The 13,383-nt window shown below is 44.6% G+C and overlaps 1 protein-coding gene across 1 annotated transcript in view; it reads right to left on the reverse strand.

The window, feature by feature from the left end:
* The window catches only part of SCN3B (sodium voltage-gated channel beta subunit 3), a 60,474-nt gene that overhangs the window by 16,432 nt on the left and 30,659 nt on the right, over positions 1–13,383 (reverse strand). Inside the window, exons 5-6 of the mRNA XM_052697036.1 lie at positions 3,303–3,494; positions 167–349 (exon numbers count right to left, since the gene is read on the reverse strand). The gene's annotated coding sequence lies outside the window, so the exon portion shown is untranslated. The remainder of the gene's footprint in view (positions 1–166; positions 350–3,302; positions 3,495–13,383) is intronic.

Genomic DNA, 13,383 nt, shown 5'->3' on the forward strand with positions numbered 1-13,383 from the left:
CCTGGACACAGCTTGCTCAGCAAAACCTTCTCACTCGTTTCCCTTTCCAGGCAAAGCTTTACAGTCCCTTCTTTTCCCCATCTTGCTCGTGGAACACATGGATGCCCACATGCTAACATTTCAGTACCAGCAGCTGCTCCTGCTGAAGATGGCAGCATCTCCTTACCTTAATCCATTTCACACAACAGCACAGACCTGAACACAACCCTGGGAATCCACTGCACGACTGTGAGGACAGGCTACGACTGACAGGTAGGAATGTTTCCTGCAGCAGATAGATTTTCCTGAGTGCTGTTCCAGCCTCAAAGCCAAAAAATGGGCTTGATAGGCTGAAGTCTTCTGACTACACCTGGAAAATACAACACAAACACCCTGCTGTGAGTAGCAGCTATCTCCCAGATATATACTTTATACACTATCTCAGGAAGTGTTTCAACATTCCTGGCCACCAAACTGCAAATTCCTTTCAGCTCATAATGTAATAAGATGGGAGTTCTCATGGGGTACAGTGATGCTGAACAGTATCAGAGGGTTGAGCAGCATCAGGAGTCCTTCAGGGAGAAAGAGGAGAGCACAGGGCTTCACTACAGCAGGTTGGTGCAGCAGAGAGCACAGCTACTGGATCAGGAGAACTGCCTGCCTTGCACAGCAGACCCCAGTACTCATTCAAGGAATCTCAGAAAAGGAAATGTTTTCCCACCCGTGTCTTGCTCTATTGAGGCCAACCCAATTTTGGCTTCAGCTGGAATTTCCTTCTTCAACCTGAGCAAAACTCCCCAGCCCTTCCCTGGAGCAGTCTAGAATGCAGTTCATGTGTGATAGAGGTTCTCAATGTGTGACAGAGGTTGTCAATCTTTGGTGCAGTGCTCGGAAGTGGGAAGGAAGCAGCATTCCCACACTCATTCCCATTGCCAGCTGGTTGCCTCTAAGCAGTTAATCACCCACCTCTCACGTGGCCTGTAACAGTTTCTGCAAGGAGGCTGGCAAGAACAAGCTGGCTACCAATACAGAAATAGGGCATGCAGCACTGATGAGCATGAAGATGAAGATAGGAGTTCTGCCCTTGGGTCTTTCCAGACATACACAGGATATGAGGCTGAGTTTTGCTGTTCATCAACACACAATGCCAGAACAGAAAGTAGGTCAGCAAGTGGGGTATCTCAAAACTGCAGGAAGCTACCTGCCAATGTCTGTCCCAAGGGTGGGCTGGATGTGTGTAGGCACCAGCAGAGCTGATTTTTAGACAGAAAAAACAGAAACTGCTTGATCCCAAGTGTGTAGTGGGCTCCCAAACACTACGTGAAGCAGCAGAGCAAGAGAGCCAGTGCTCAGGAGAGGGAGATGTTCACATTGAGGTGCTGGGGCCCTGGGCAGAGGCATGCTGCCAGCCCTGGGTGCTATCTCTGCACCAAAAAGTGAGCCCAATGCACAGCAAAGCAGGGATTACAACATCAGACTCAGCACAGGCACACACAGCTTTAAGCTATTCTTCCTGAGTGTCCTACATAACAAACCCAAACAAATTAAGGAATGAGTAATGGAAAGGTAGGAGGTGGCAAGGCTTGTTTTGGTTCAGGAAAGGATTCCCACCCCTTGCCTGGAATCTAAATTAGATTCAATTTAGATTACAATGAGGCAAGGCCAAACCCCCTTGATGAATGAGTTGCTGAAGTAGATCACTTGTATTTTGCAGCTGTTCTTTAATAAATTCATTTATTTGTCCCCTGCTTCTGCTTTTGTTTCTGATGTTATCAGCCTCGTGCCATGTCCTCCCCTGTCCCTCTAGTTTAGGATAGCCCTTACAATCTCTCTCAGTGAGGACAGAAGCAATTTGTTTTCTGGTGGAGAGAGAATGTGTGCTTGGGCTGATAAGTGGATTATCTCCATAAACACCCTTTATAATGCTATGACACCCCACCCTCACAAAACCAAAGGAATTAATCACAGCCAGCAATGTGACATCCAAAGGAGAAAGCTCCCTCTCCTGCCTACTATGCTGGTATTGCAGCCAGGCTCTCCTCTTCAGGGAAAAGCAAGGAAAAATGCACATAAAATAAGAAGATCCATGTTCATGCTCACCATGTGTCTGCAGGAAAATGTGCCCAGCGAATACAGATCACAGCAGCTGTGAGGTTACAGCGCTGTGTGCCCCAGCTGGGCGTTCAGTTGCAAGAAACACGATGCACACAGCCAGCACCTCTCTGGTTTTCAACATCAGATCACGTGGTGGACAGTTCTGAAGATTCAAAACTTGCTTTTACACCCTAAATAACTGCTGACAGCCCAGCCCATATTGCACTGCACGGACAGAACGATTTACAGAGCAAAACCTCCAGCTGAAATGCATTTAACAGCTTAGAAACATACAGAGAGAAACGGTGCCAGGAAGCGCAGTGCCGAGAGCACCTCAAATGGATGCAAAGAATGAACAAAGGAACTTTAGGGATGGTTTGAAGGAAACAAAAGAATGTTTTACACAAAAGGGATGGGGACAGTGCTGGCTGCAGGACAGAGTCCAGCTACTTCGGGGATGCTCAGGCACTGTCTGGTTGGCTTGCTGCAGTAGAGGCGTTCATTTTGTTCTCCTGGTACTCCCCATCCCAAAAGTACTGCAGGAGGGATCACAGCCCCTGTTATCTCCCTCTCAAGAGAAATCAAGAACATGCAGCTACTTAAAGCAGATGCTCAGTTCCTCAATGGACTGAAACTCTTTTATCTCTGACTCATCTCCATAAGGAAGTGAAGCACACGCAAATCACATATGGGTCCAGAGCAGTGTACCTGGCAGATCTTTACATGCTCTGGAAGGTTTCCTTTAACAGCAGGCATTCATTCATTTCATACTTCTCAAGCACTAATTTACAGCTTGCTCTTGCTGAGTAATGGGGTTGGTGTAAATCAAAAGCAAAATCTGTCAGTGGCAGCTGGTAACAAAGAAGGGATGTGTCTGAAGGCAGACAGGACAGAATGCTGACCAGCAGCACCCAGCAGTAGCAGCAGGCATGCTCTTCACTTCCAGCAACTGCCCACCATGAGGGTCAAACACACTCTATTGCTTTACCCCAGTTTCATGAAGTCCAACCACAGAATTGCTCAGGTTCGAAAGACCTTCAAGATCATCGAGTTCAGTAGGAAAGAACAGAACCCTGCAACCCAGCCTGAAACCCACAGCAGGAAGCTGAATGCAGTGGGTCAAAGCCCTGCTTGGAGGGAAAGCCCACAGTGCTTGGGTTTAACTTCACAGCTCAGTGACTCAGGAGCAGAGGTGGATTTGGGGGAAAGGGCGTAAGTGAGGATCTTACCTGAGGATGACACAGCTCTGTGACGTGATGCCAGTTTCCTCTGATGGATCAAAACCAAAGTGCTGTCATTCCAATGCAAGTGTGCTCATTTTTGTCTCTTCCTTAGAGAACCCAACTTCACAACGGGTCACAAACAGAAACACTGAGCTTTTAGTTTCTGTCACCTTTGGCAGGTTCAGTCCACTCATCATTCTGGTGAGGAGAAATCACAACATTACTTTGCAGAGTACAAAACAACTCACCCAGGACCAGCACTGCATTACGACCACCTCTCCTTACGATGCTATTTTCCCTTTCCCATTTTCTGAGGCCTTCTCAATTGTTTCGCTGTTGTATTTTAGTCTTCTTTTCCTATTATGTAGCACATAATTCTTCCTTCCCTTTAGCTTTGCATGCATTTTAATATAAAATGATACTCATTTTGTAGTATCACTTCAGCAGCTGAATAATACACTTCAGGATGATCTGCAAGACAGGAATATTTGAACGCACTTCTGATTTTATGTACCAACCCAATAAACACAGTTCTTTGCCCAAAGAGCTTTCCTAAATGGATGTTCAGTTATTAATCTTCAAATACATTACATTAAAAAGTAATTTATTTTCAAACGATGCAGCAGCATCCATTTCTACATGCTATGATTACAAAGCCTCATTTTTCCAACAAGAGGAAATTTTCAGGGCCCTGAAACAGCTGTAAGTGAGGTATTATTATATCCACATCAGCTATCAAAGTACCACATTTCACTTCCATGGAAGCAAATACTAACTCATGTATTTCAATTTGCCACGATTACATTTTCCTTAGGAGAGAGGAATAATATACATTTTGGAACTTTTTGAGCCACCATTATCTGTCTCTATTGTCCTGGCTGCCCAAACTGCACTACAATTTAAAAGAATTACAGAGCAGACAAAGACCAAGTTTACTATTGCCAGCTAAAAAGCACGTGGAGAGTGGCCAACGAAACCCCAACTCAGTAACTAAGTTATGCACGTTTCCAAATATAAAATCCCATCATCATCAAGAAGAATGAGAACTTCTAAAGTAAAATTACCACGCTGGTGCTAAGCATTGTAAATCTCATCACCAAGCAGCTCTCACATTGAGATGACTTTTAAAATGCCCCCTGGAATGGAGATGGCAAAATGCTGCACGTTCCTCTACCAACAGATCTCTAAACCCAGTCGGTTTCACAGCTCATCAATACACTTGAGAAGGAATAAGGCTGTCTAGTCACAACCAAGCTGAAAAAAAAAAAAGCTGTCTGACTCAATCTTTTATTTTACATTCATGCCAATCTCCTAACTGCTTAATTAGCTGTGAGGATGAGCTATGCAGAGGCTCTGGAAGCCAACCTATTTATCATTTCAGCAATTTCTCCATCTTTGCAAAGCGATATGCAAACACCAATTACTGCTGTGATGCAGCTCATGCTGGTGGGCACAGTGCTGATGTGGCTGTGCAGTTCCAGCTCTGCAGCTGGCTCCTATGCCAGCAGTGGCTGCCCTGCTGCAAGGTGCAGCTGTGCTCTGACCCTCTCTGCCCTGGGAGGTGCCTGGAAGTGGGGTACCATGGAACATCAGTGCTGATTTCCAAAAGGAGATGAGCTGGAGCACTGTGCTTGCTGCATTGCTTGTGCAGACAGGTTGCACAGCAGCAAGGAGGAGCGCTTGGGGCAGAGCCACAACCAAGACAACTCAATTTGTTCTCCCTCTCATCAAAAGCGGAGATCTTGCCAAGCTATTTCAGCTTGTTTGCTTGCTTATATTACCACGATTCTTATTTGCATGTAACTCATGACTGACCTCAACCACCACCCCGCTGACTTGCAGGGCTCTGCATACTGAGCACGGCATTGGCCACATAGGCACCTCTCCTTCCCACTTAGTTTGTTCACAAATCCACTCAGCCCAGATGCATTCAGGATAATTGACTCTTGAAGCAGAACTTGATGGGACTTGTCAGAACCTTTCTTGGTAAAAATCAGCAATAGCAGCAAATCCTTCCCCATGGATGTGACAGACGGAAGATCAATTCCTGCCTAAATGTGCTCATTGGAAGCCCAAGGACAACATGTGCCCACATCTGCGGCTCCTTCTGACAGGTCTGAACACAAAAGCCAAATCAAAACATGCCATATCCTTCAAAAATGCTTGTTTTGGCATTTAAAACATGTCACCTGGGCTCATCTGTAGGCATTTATTCCTCAGGACAGGACTCACCTCCCCTAAAAGCCAGGGATTTCATCCAAATTATTCTTCCAGGCTTCTCCTCTGTTCAGGCAGAGAGCAGCATGCCTCCACAGTGTAATCATTATCTCATATATGCTTAACACAAACGAGATGAATTGCTGTCTGGATGTGCTTCTTTCTTCCCTTTGGCTATAAAGACAAACTGAGTGACTAGCACAGCCTCAGAGTTAAATTAGATGAGCTGTATCTCATCCTAAGCAATTTTATACTAGGGGATCCCATTATGTTTCTCAGCCATCAAGCAAATTATACGGCAAAGGGACGCAAATGAAGCAAGCAGAAAGCTCAGGTCTCACTACTACCTCACTACTGCCATTCATTTCATTGTGGGAGCACTCAGGTTGTGGGGCAGCCAGCTGTGCAAACCCTGGAGCAGACTGACAGCCCCACAGAGCAGCACATCACAGAGCTGTGACACTGTGACCACGATGCCTGCAGATTTCCTGGTTCTTCTGCAGGTTGCTGCCCCTCTGTGACTCAGTTTCTCCATCCATAAAGAGGCAATGATGCTCCTGACCTCTTTTGATCCACTGGTGGAAAAACAACCCTGGCACATAGTGGAAATGCTCAAGCTGCCCAGGGCTGAGCCTTGAAGGGTTGTACTAAAAAGGTCTACCCTATGGGGCCTTTCTGGGGCTGAGCACAGTAAATAACGAAGTACTGCAGAAATGATGTTCAAAAGGAAAAGATCTACAGGGAAAAAGCTAAACTCAATGGACGTTTTCTACTGAATACAATATTTTGGAACTGTTCAATACAAACATTTCACCAGAACAAAACTACAAAACGCCTGAGTACATGTCACACCTAACAAGACTTGGTAGCCTTTGTGAAATGCCTTTTCCAACATTAACCATGCTGCCTTGAGCAGATCCCAAAGCTGCATGGACCACAATGGGACACGAATTCAAAGATGCTGTCAACATCATGTCCAAGTTTCCAGCCCATCAGGCACAGAATCCATCTTCTCTCCCAACAGTGACTCAAACTTCTACTAACTCAAGTGTTGCAGAGTGCAGAAACAGACTTTATATAGAAGCCAGGGTGACAGCAAAAGCATGAGGCATTATTAAATATCAACTAATTATTCCTAATCAGAATAACTTCTGTCCATCCAATTTGTAATTATTTTAGAGGTGAGAAAGAATGAAAAAAAATGCCTTAAGAAAAAGCCTGGCTGTTACTAATGTCACTAAGTCAGAAAGCAGAATGTAGCAGCTATGGCCCAACTCAAAACAATGTTCAAATGTGAGCTTCTTTAAAATTGATTAATATTGTGCTGAACGAGGATCTGTCTCTTCCTGTAAGAGTCAGTGGGTCACTGAGCATGGCTGCTGTCATTCCGGGGCCATACAGTCCTCTGGAAAACATTTTGGTTCACTTTTACCTCTGGAAAACACGTGGCTGTGTGGCCCTGCCAGCCAAGCCCCATCTGTCTAACTGTAATTCTTAGGGAACTGACTTTGCACCCATCTGCATCCAATGGGTGGTTGGACTGGTTCTGAGCAGCAGCCAAACGATACCCAGTGTCAATCCAAGCTGAGGGCATTTTCCCAAGAGGAAAGCAGGTGAAAGGTCCGACAGCCCCAGGATGGAGCACGGGGATGCACTCAGCCCATGGGGAGCTCAGAAGGAGCACAGCCTCCTCCTCCCCTACCCCCAGTTGCTCCCCTCAAGGCCATCACTGCACGTGAAGCTGGATGGAGCCAAAGGCAGGGAAACCAGTGTGAGACCACAGCAAGCCGAGCCCCTTCACGTGCCTTCGACAAATATGAAACGAGTTTTTCCTGACCCTAAGCATTTTCAGTGCAAGGTCTACAAGGGTGACGTTTCACATTGCCCTGGGCTGCATATGAACCCACGTGGTTTTTAAATTCCACAGACAAAATGCTGCTTTCAACTTCACATTGCAGCTCGAACATCTCCGCTGTGTCACCCCCACAACCACTTCAAAGACCATTTTCTCTCACTCTGAAAGCCTCTGTTTTAGTCCAGCACATAAACCTGACTGCTATTGGAAGATGGCAGAATCTCAGAAGGAAATACAATAAAAATGAAATACACACAGGTTCTCTGAAATATCTCTAAAGGTATAATTGAGAAGAGAAAGCTCTCTTTCGATCCACACCATTTAAAGCAGCCTGCTGAATTCCACTGCAATGATACCACATATAAGTGGGGAGAAAATAAAGGGAAGAAAAGGACACAACACACTCTATTAAATGCTTCAATTGATTCCTACCACTGCTTTTACAACCTATCCAGTTTTCTGGGAATGCAGATGCAAAGGCAAAATGAAAAAATAATTTTAAAAACAGCCATTTTAAAACATGCTCCACTCTCCTCTTCGCTGCTGAAGCCCACCTTTCTCAATGTCCACTCCAACCACTGGCAAATGTAAACTTTGCTCCCTGCCTGCAAATCTGCAAGCACAGTCCCCGGTGGGAACCCCAAGCAGAGGTCAACCTGCATCCATGCAATGGTCACTGGCTGTCAGGTCTTGTAAACCATGAGCCATCACTTCGTCAGTCCCAGCCTTTGGCCTTGCAGACTGTGACTAAAGATCCAGACTTGCTCTGCCAGCAGCTGTTGCAAGCCGTGAGCCAGCATGTTGGCATTCTCAGCTGACACACTCACCCCTTCTGTGCTCACAAACCGTCATTTTCTCTTAGCAGAGCTCTTGGGTGATGTGACATAAATGCAGGGCCATCACGGGGTAGAAAGATAAATAAAAAAATCCATCTGTTTGAACAACCCACATTCAACCAACTGATTCATTTTTAATCACTTTCCAATAGAGGTCACCCAGCCAGTAAACATCTGGCTGTGGCACCTCAATAGCCTTATGATGTGAATTATCTCACAGTCAACATCTTGTCCTGCTGTATCGGTTCTCAATTACTTGTACAGTCACGTTAGTCCAATGACCTGCTTTCCATTATAAAAATAGCAAGAGCCACAAGGCCAAAGAGCTCTTGCAAGAACTTCAAGCCTAATAGTGGAAAGCATCCTTCCAGTGGCTGCGTATGGAAACCTTTGCTAACCATAGAATGCTGTCACTTTACATCACGGTTTAGAAACAAGCTCTGCACACACCAAATATTTTACAAGTGGAACTCTGCACCAAAGATTCCTTTCCTATGTTTGCAGAGGTGCTTTAGGGTAAACATAACTTTGTATTACCGTCCATTTTCTCTTCCCACGTGCCCAACTTCAGCTGCACATGGGTCTATATTCACATCTTTCTCTTAACTGTTTATTTTCACCCCGTTGCACAGTTGCCTTTTCTCTGTCACTTGATGGGCTGTGACGTCTCTCAGGAATGAGGTTGGATATGTTGTTGTAGAGGACTGAATGTAGACTGCAAACTACAAGTCAGCTGTGAAAGCTCCACATGTACTGGTTTGGAATACCTGACTGGCACATTACAGAGCATTTTTGAAGGAAAAATGTATCAAAACATAACAAAAGATCGGAATTATTTAATTCCTATAATTTACATATAATCTCAAATGAAACACTGAAAACATCAGAATGTTAAAGAAGAAAAACTTTCAGCCCTAAACAAACCTCCGGGCAGCACCAGACAGTCGTAAGGAGGAGGAAGTTCCATTTTCCTAATTCTTTTAATACCACGTTCAGTGAGGTCTGAGTAATGGTTCGTATCACTAGTGCTAAGAAGCAGGAAGAATAAGAAAATCCAAGATCTTGTGCCTCACCTGTGGCTTCTATTTTTTTCCCCCCCCTCAGAAATGTAACGTTTCAACAGATTGCTCGCTTCGTATTTGTCAAAGGCACGTGAAGGGGCTTGGCTGAGCCCTGCACCCCACCCCGACCCACAAAAAATGTGCAAGTTTTACTTCTCTTTTTGAACTTCCTTAAGGCAGGGAGCAGCGAGTTCAGCAGCCAGCAGCACGCTGTGAAAGGCAGAGCTCTGCAGCTCCCTGCTTCACACAACCCACAGGCACTTTGGGTGCAGCGCAGACAGTCGGGGCTTCTTCACGATCCACCTGAAAAGGTCTCAAATGAGCAATTCTCCACATTAGAAAGCAGCTCAATATCTACGACTGCATCGTTGTAGAATTTAAGTAGAAACTCTGTAAGCAAGGAGTAGAGATAACAAGACCAGTCGCTTCTTCCGCGCCTGCCTCCTCTTCGAATAGAGTGAAGAAATAAATGATGTATTGAAATATATGCATGAAACGATCCATTTTATCTGTGCTATCGCTTGTGGATACACAAGAATCAGCTCAACAATGCATGAGCTCCAAAATCCATTGAGGTGCAGCAATTCTTTTGATAGAACAGAGATAAAACTTTCACTCAGGCTACGCCAGCAGTGACTGTGCCATGTCTTTAGGGATAGAAGGTCGACACAGTACTGCTATTGAGGCAGACTACTGTTCCGTTAAAGTGCCATCTTAAAAGCTGAGCACCTCATAATTCCACACTCCTCTCTGATAAACAAGATAGCAGATTATGAAAGAGCACAGAAATATACCTTTCCATGAACCCCATGCAGTGCTACATGAAACAGAACACAATTTCTTGAGCACTGAAGCATTCAGACACAGAGCACGGTATAGGCAATATCAATACAAGTATAATGTTCATCACATGCAGCCTATGAATTGCAGTTTAACATCTTTGATTTCAGAATAAGAAGATTTAACAACAGCTTTTCCCTCTGCTCAGGGCTTTTCCTCTCCCTGAGTAAGGAAGAGGGGAATCCTCCCAGCTTTCTGCCTTTGCTAATGGAGGAAGGCAGAAGGTGTTCTCAGCCCAACAGCCTCTGGAGGAAGCTGGCTGCACAACCCAACCCCACAGCACATCCACGTACCTGCCAGCAATGCCTAACCCCTCTGTAGTCCCATCCTGACTCTGAAAGATGATTTTAGCACAATGAAACACTCGCCTGAACTGATTTTACCTTTACAGTGCAAGATAAAAAGCAACACAACACATTTCCCTACAACCAGAGACAGGCACGTAGTAAGGCAACAAGACGTGCACACTGTACCCCAAAACCATATTTTTGCTGCTGCGAAAGCAGTGCATGAAGAAGGAAAGCACTGAGCACAGAGGCCGCTGTGCTCCCTCTGCTGCTCTCCCAGAGGAAAGGCAACAAGTCTTGGGAAAGCAAACGAGCACACATCTACCACCACCCAAACCTGCATCTCTGGCTGCTTCTAAAGCTGCACAGTGCCCATTTTGCAAATACAGGCACAGGAGACATGTAAATACAACTAATATTTCCAAAGGTAAACATCTGCAGGAAGAAAAAGGCAGGCAAATCCATTCTACTGCTTCTTTACTCCGAAAGCTTTTACAACCATCTTCCCCTTCTCTGCATAAGCAGAACAAATACAAGACCCTGGGTCTTGTACCAGCAAGCCTGCAGCCTTCACACAGTACAAGAGACATCTCAGCACGATAAACAGCCAAACATGCTCGTTTGTCCTTGTGCAGCACTTGTTAGCAGACATGACCTTAGAACAGGATCAAAACAAGACAATATTTCAGAAAGGACACTTGCTATTTTCCTAGACCAATATTTAGCAATCAGAACAACATGCATTTATTTTACCTTCAAACCAGGGCTCAGCTCTGAGTGTTGAGACATGCTGGGAACTCACGTGATGATTACAGCTCTCTGGCACAGACACAGGCTTTATCCCACTCGATGCATGTCACATCTTGCCAAACCAAGGGAAAAACACTTCACTGCCAGAATTCTATGGTCTATATGCACTTGTCCAGAACTGCAGCCTGGCTTCTCACCTGGGCTTTATTTCTGATTTACTTCTGCAGCAGGGCTAAACAATAAAAAACAAGACCAGTGCTCCCAACAGAAGGATATTACACTGCCCAACGTTGGTTCATAACGTGGGATTTGCCTTTTATAGCACTTCTCATTAGCACTTCATAATTTACAAGGGAACCAACCATTCCAAAAGTTAATAACAACCCCTGCCACTGAGCTTTTTAACCAGCAGTTTCTTATTTTTAGCTTGGCAAATCATAACAGACCATTTGTTAGCAAGGCAATCCCTGGTCAACACCTTGTATGCTGTTACGCTCTGGCACTGTCATAGGGCTTTCCCAGTTTAATTAATTTTCTACAAGAACTTCCTTTAGTAAGAGATAGTTCAGTGTAAATGCTGCAGCTAGACCAAAGCATACAGCCTGCTTTGTTGCCAAACACTTCTCTAACTGCATTTCTAACATTTGTCCTCAGGCAAAAGTCATCGTGACTTTGACAAGAGAAATGCAAAACCTGGCCAAAATGACCCAGATGACATCCTAAATCATGAATTATTACTTATTTCCACAAGTCAATTAACAGCAGGATACTATATACGTTCCTGTATTCCACCCACCAGTTATTCCTCAGTGATGGATTGTGAATCCAAGTTCCCAGTTAAAAATTGCCAGTGAAGAAGTCAAGTATGCCACCCTGTTTCCACATTCTCCAGCCTGCAGACTTTGCTAATAAATCTGATGGACAACACAACGACATGTCTGGATGGCACTTCTCTATTTCCAAGTATGTGTTTGCTTTTGAAAGCCCCTCATTTCCAGTATCAGCAGTGAGTTTGGTGCCAAATCTGCTCACCATACTTCTTGATCCTCGTGGCTCCAGTGCCTTGGTAATGGGCACCACCGGCTGCAATCAGTGTGTTCTTGTATATGGCACATATTATGAAATCTCAAATACTTGTACATGTATGAAAAGGTTTCTATTCAAGCTCCAGGATACAATCCAATTCTCAATAAAATAAACAGGAGAAACTGAATGTGAAACCTTTCCAGGTGTACTTCTGTATCTTGCATAACGTCTTAAGATTGAGAATGCCATGGGAAAAGGCCAACAGACATAAACTGAAAAGTAGAAACAGCTTTACTTATAAATATGATAATCATTTAAGGAGGATAAGTACAACACTACTTATTGGAGCCCATCCATAATTTGAACGTGGATTTGTTTATGCTGTTTAAGCAGTAAGGGATGCTTCTTGCTTGTCTTCCCTACCAACTGCTTATTCATCTGGCTTGAAATGGTCACTGTTACTTACTTCTAACACATCATATCACTTACCACAATTTCAGTCACCTGCTAAGGACTGTGGTACCTCGCAGCATCTCAGACGATGCAGTTTTAAGCCTATGAATCACGCAGTGCAGAACATCAACTGCTGCAACCTTATGCTGTGCTGTGAGACCAGTTCTGCCAGGCAGATGAAAGACACTCTTCCTCAAAGTAATGTTAAAGCATAGAGAATATTTCCACGTGTATAACTTCGTTTTAATTCAGTAAAATTGCAGGGATGTAGAAAAGGTTAATGTTACTTCTGACTGATGAGATACAGTAGGCATCAAGTGTGTCGTAAGTCTCTATGACTCCCATATGGAAGCTTGTAATTGGTACAAGAGCATTTCCATGCAGTATTTGGCTAAGTGCTCTTACTGAAAACACACTTGGAAGTTATTTCTTTCAGTTATGCATGGAAGTTAAAAACACAACAAATGCAATCCACAAATAAAGAGTGAACTCCAAGTTAAGAAACTTGATGGACCATTGCTCTGCAAAACCCCCAGTACATACAGGGCAGGGATCTGGCTTCCAGGGACCCTAGGCAGCACACAGAGCATCACGCCAGTTGCCAGGAGGCACAACACGTGCACAGACTTCCTTTTCTCCAGCAGACGTTGCTGTAACAGCTGGATATGCAAAGGGGAGTCCAGTGCTGGAAAGCCTGTGAAGGAAACTCTTTGCTTCTAGCAAGATGAATAATACACCTGTTCCCTAGTCATGAGCAAACAC

The sequence above is a fragment of the Tympanuchus pallidicinctus genome, unplaced genomic scaffold (genome assembly GCF_026119805.1).
Source record: "Tympanuchus pallidicinctus isolate F22 unplaced genomic scaffold, pur_lepc_1.0 scaffold30, whole genome shotgun sequence".
NCBI lineage: Eukaryota > Metazoa > Chordata > Aves > Galliformes > Phasianidae > Tympanuchus > Tympanuchus pallidicinctus.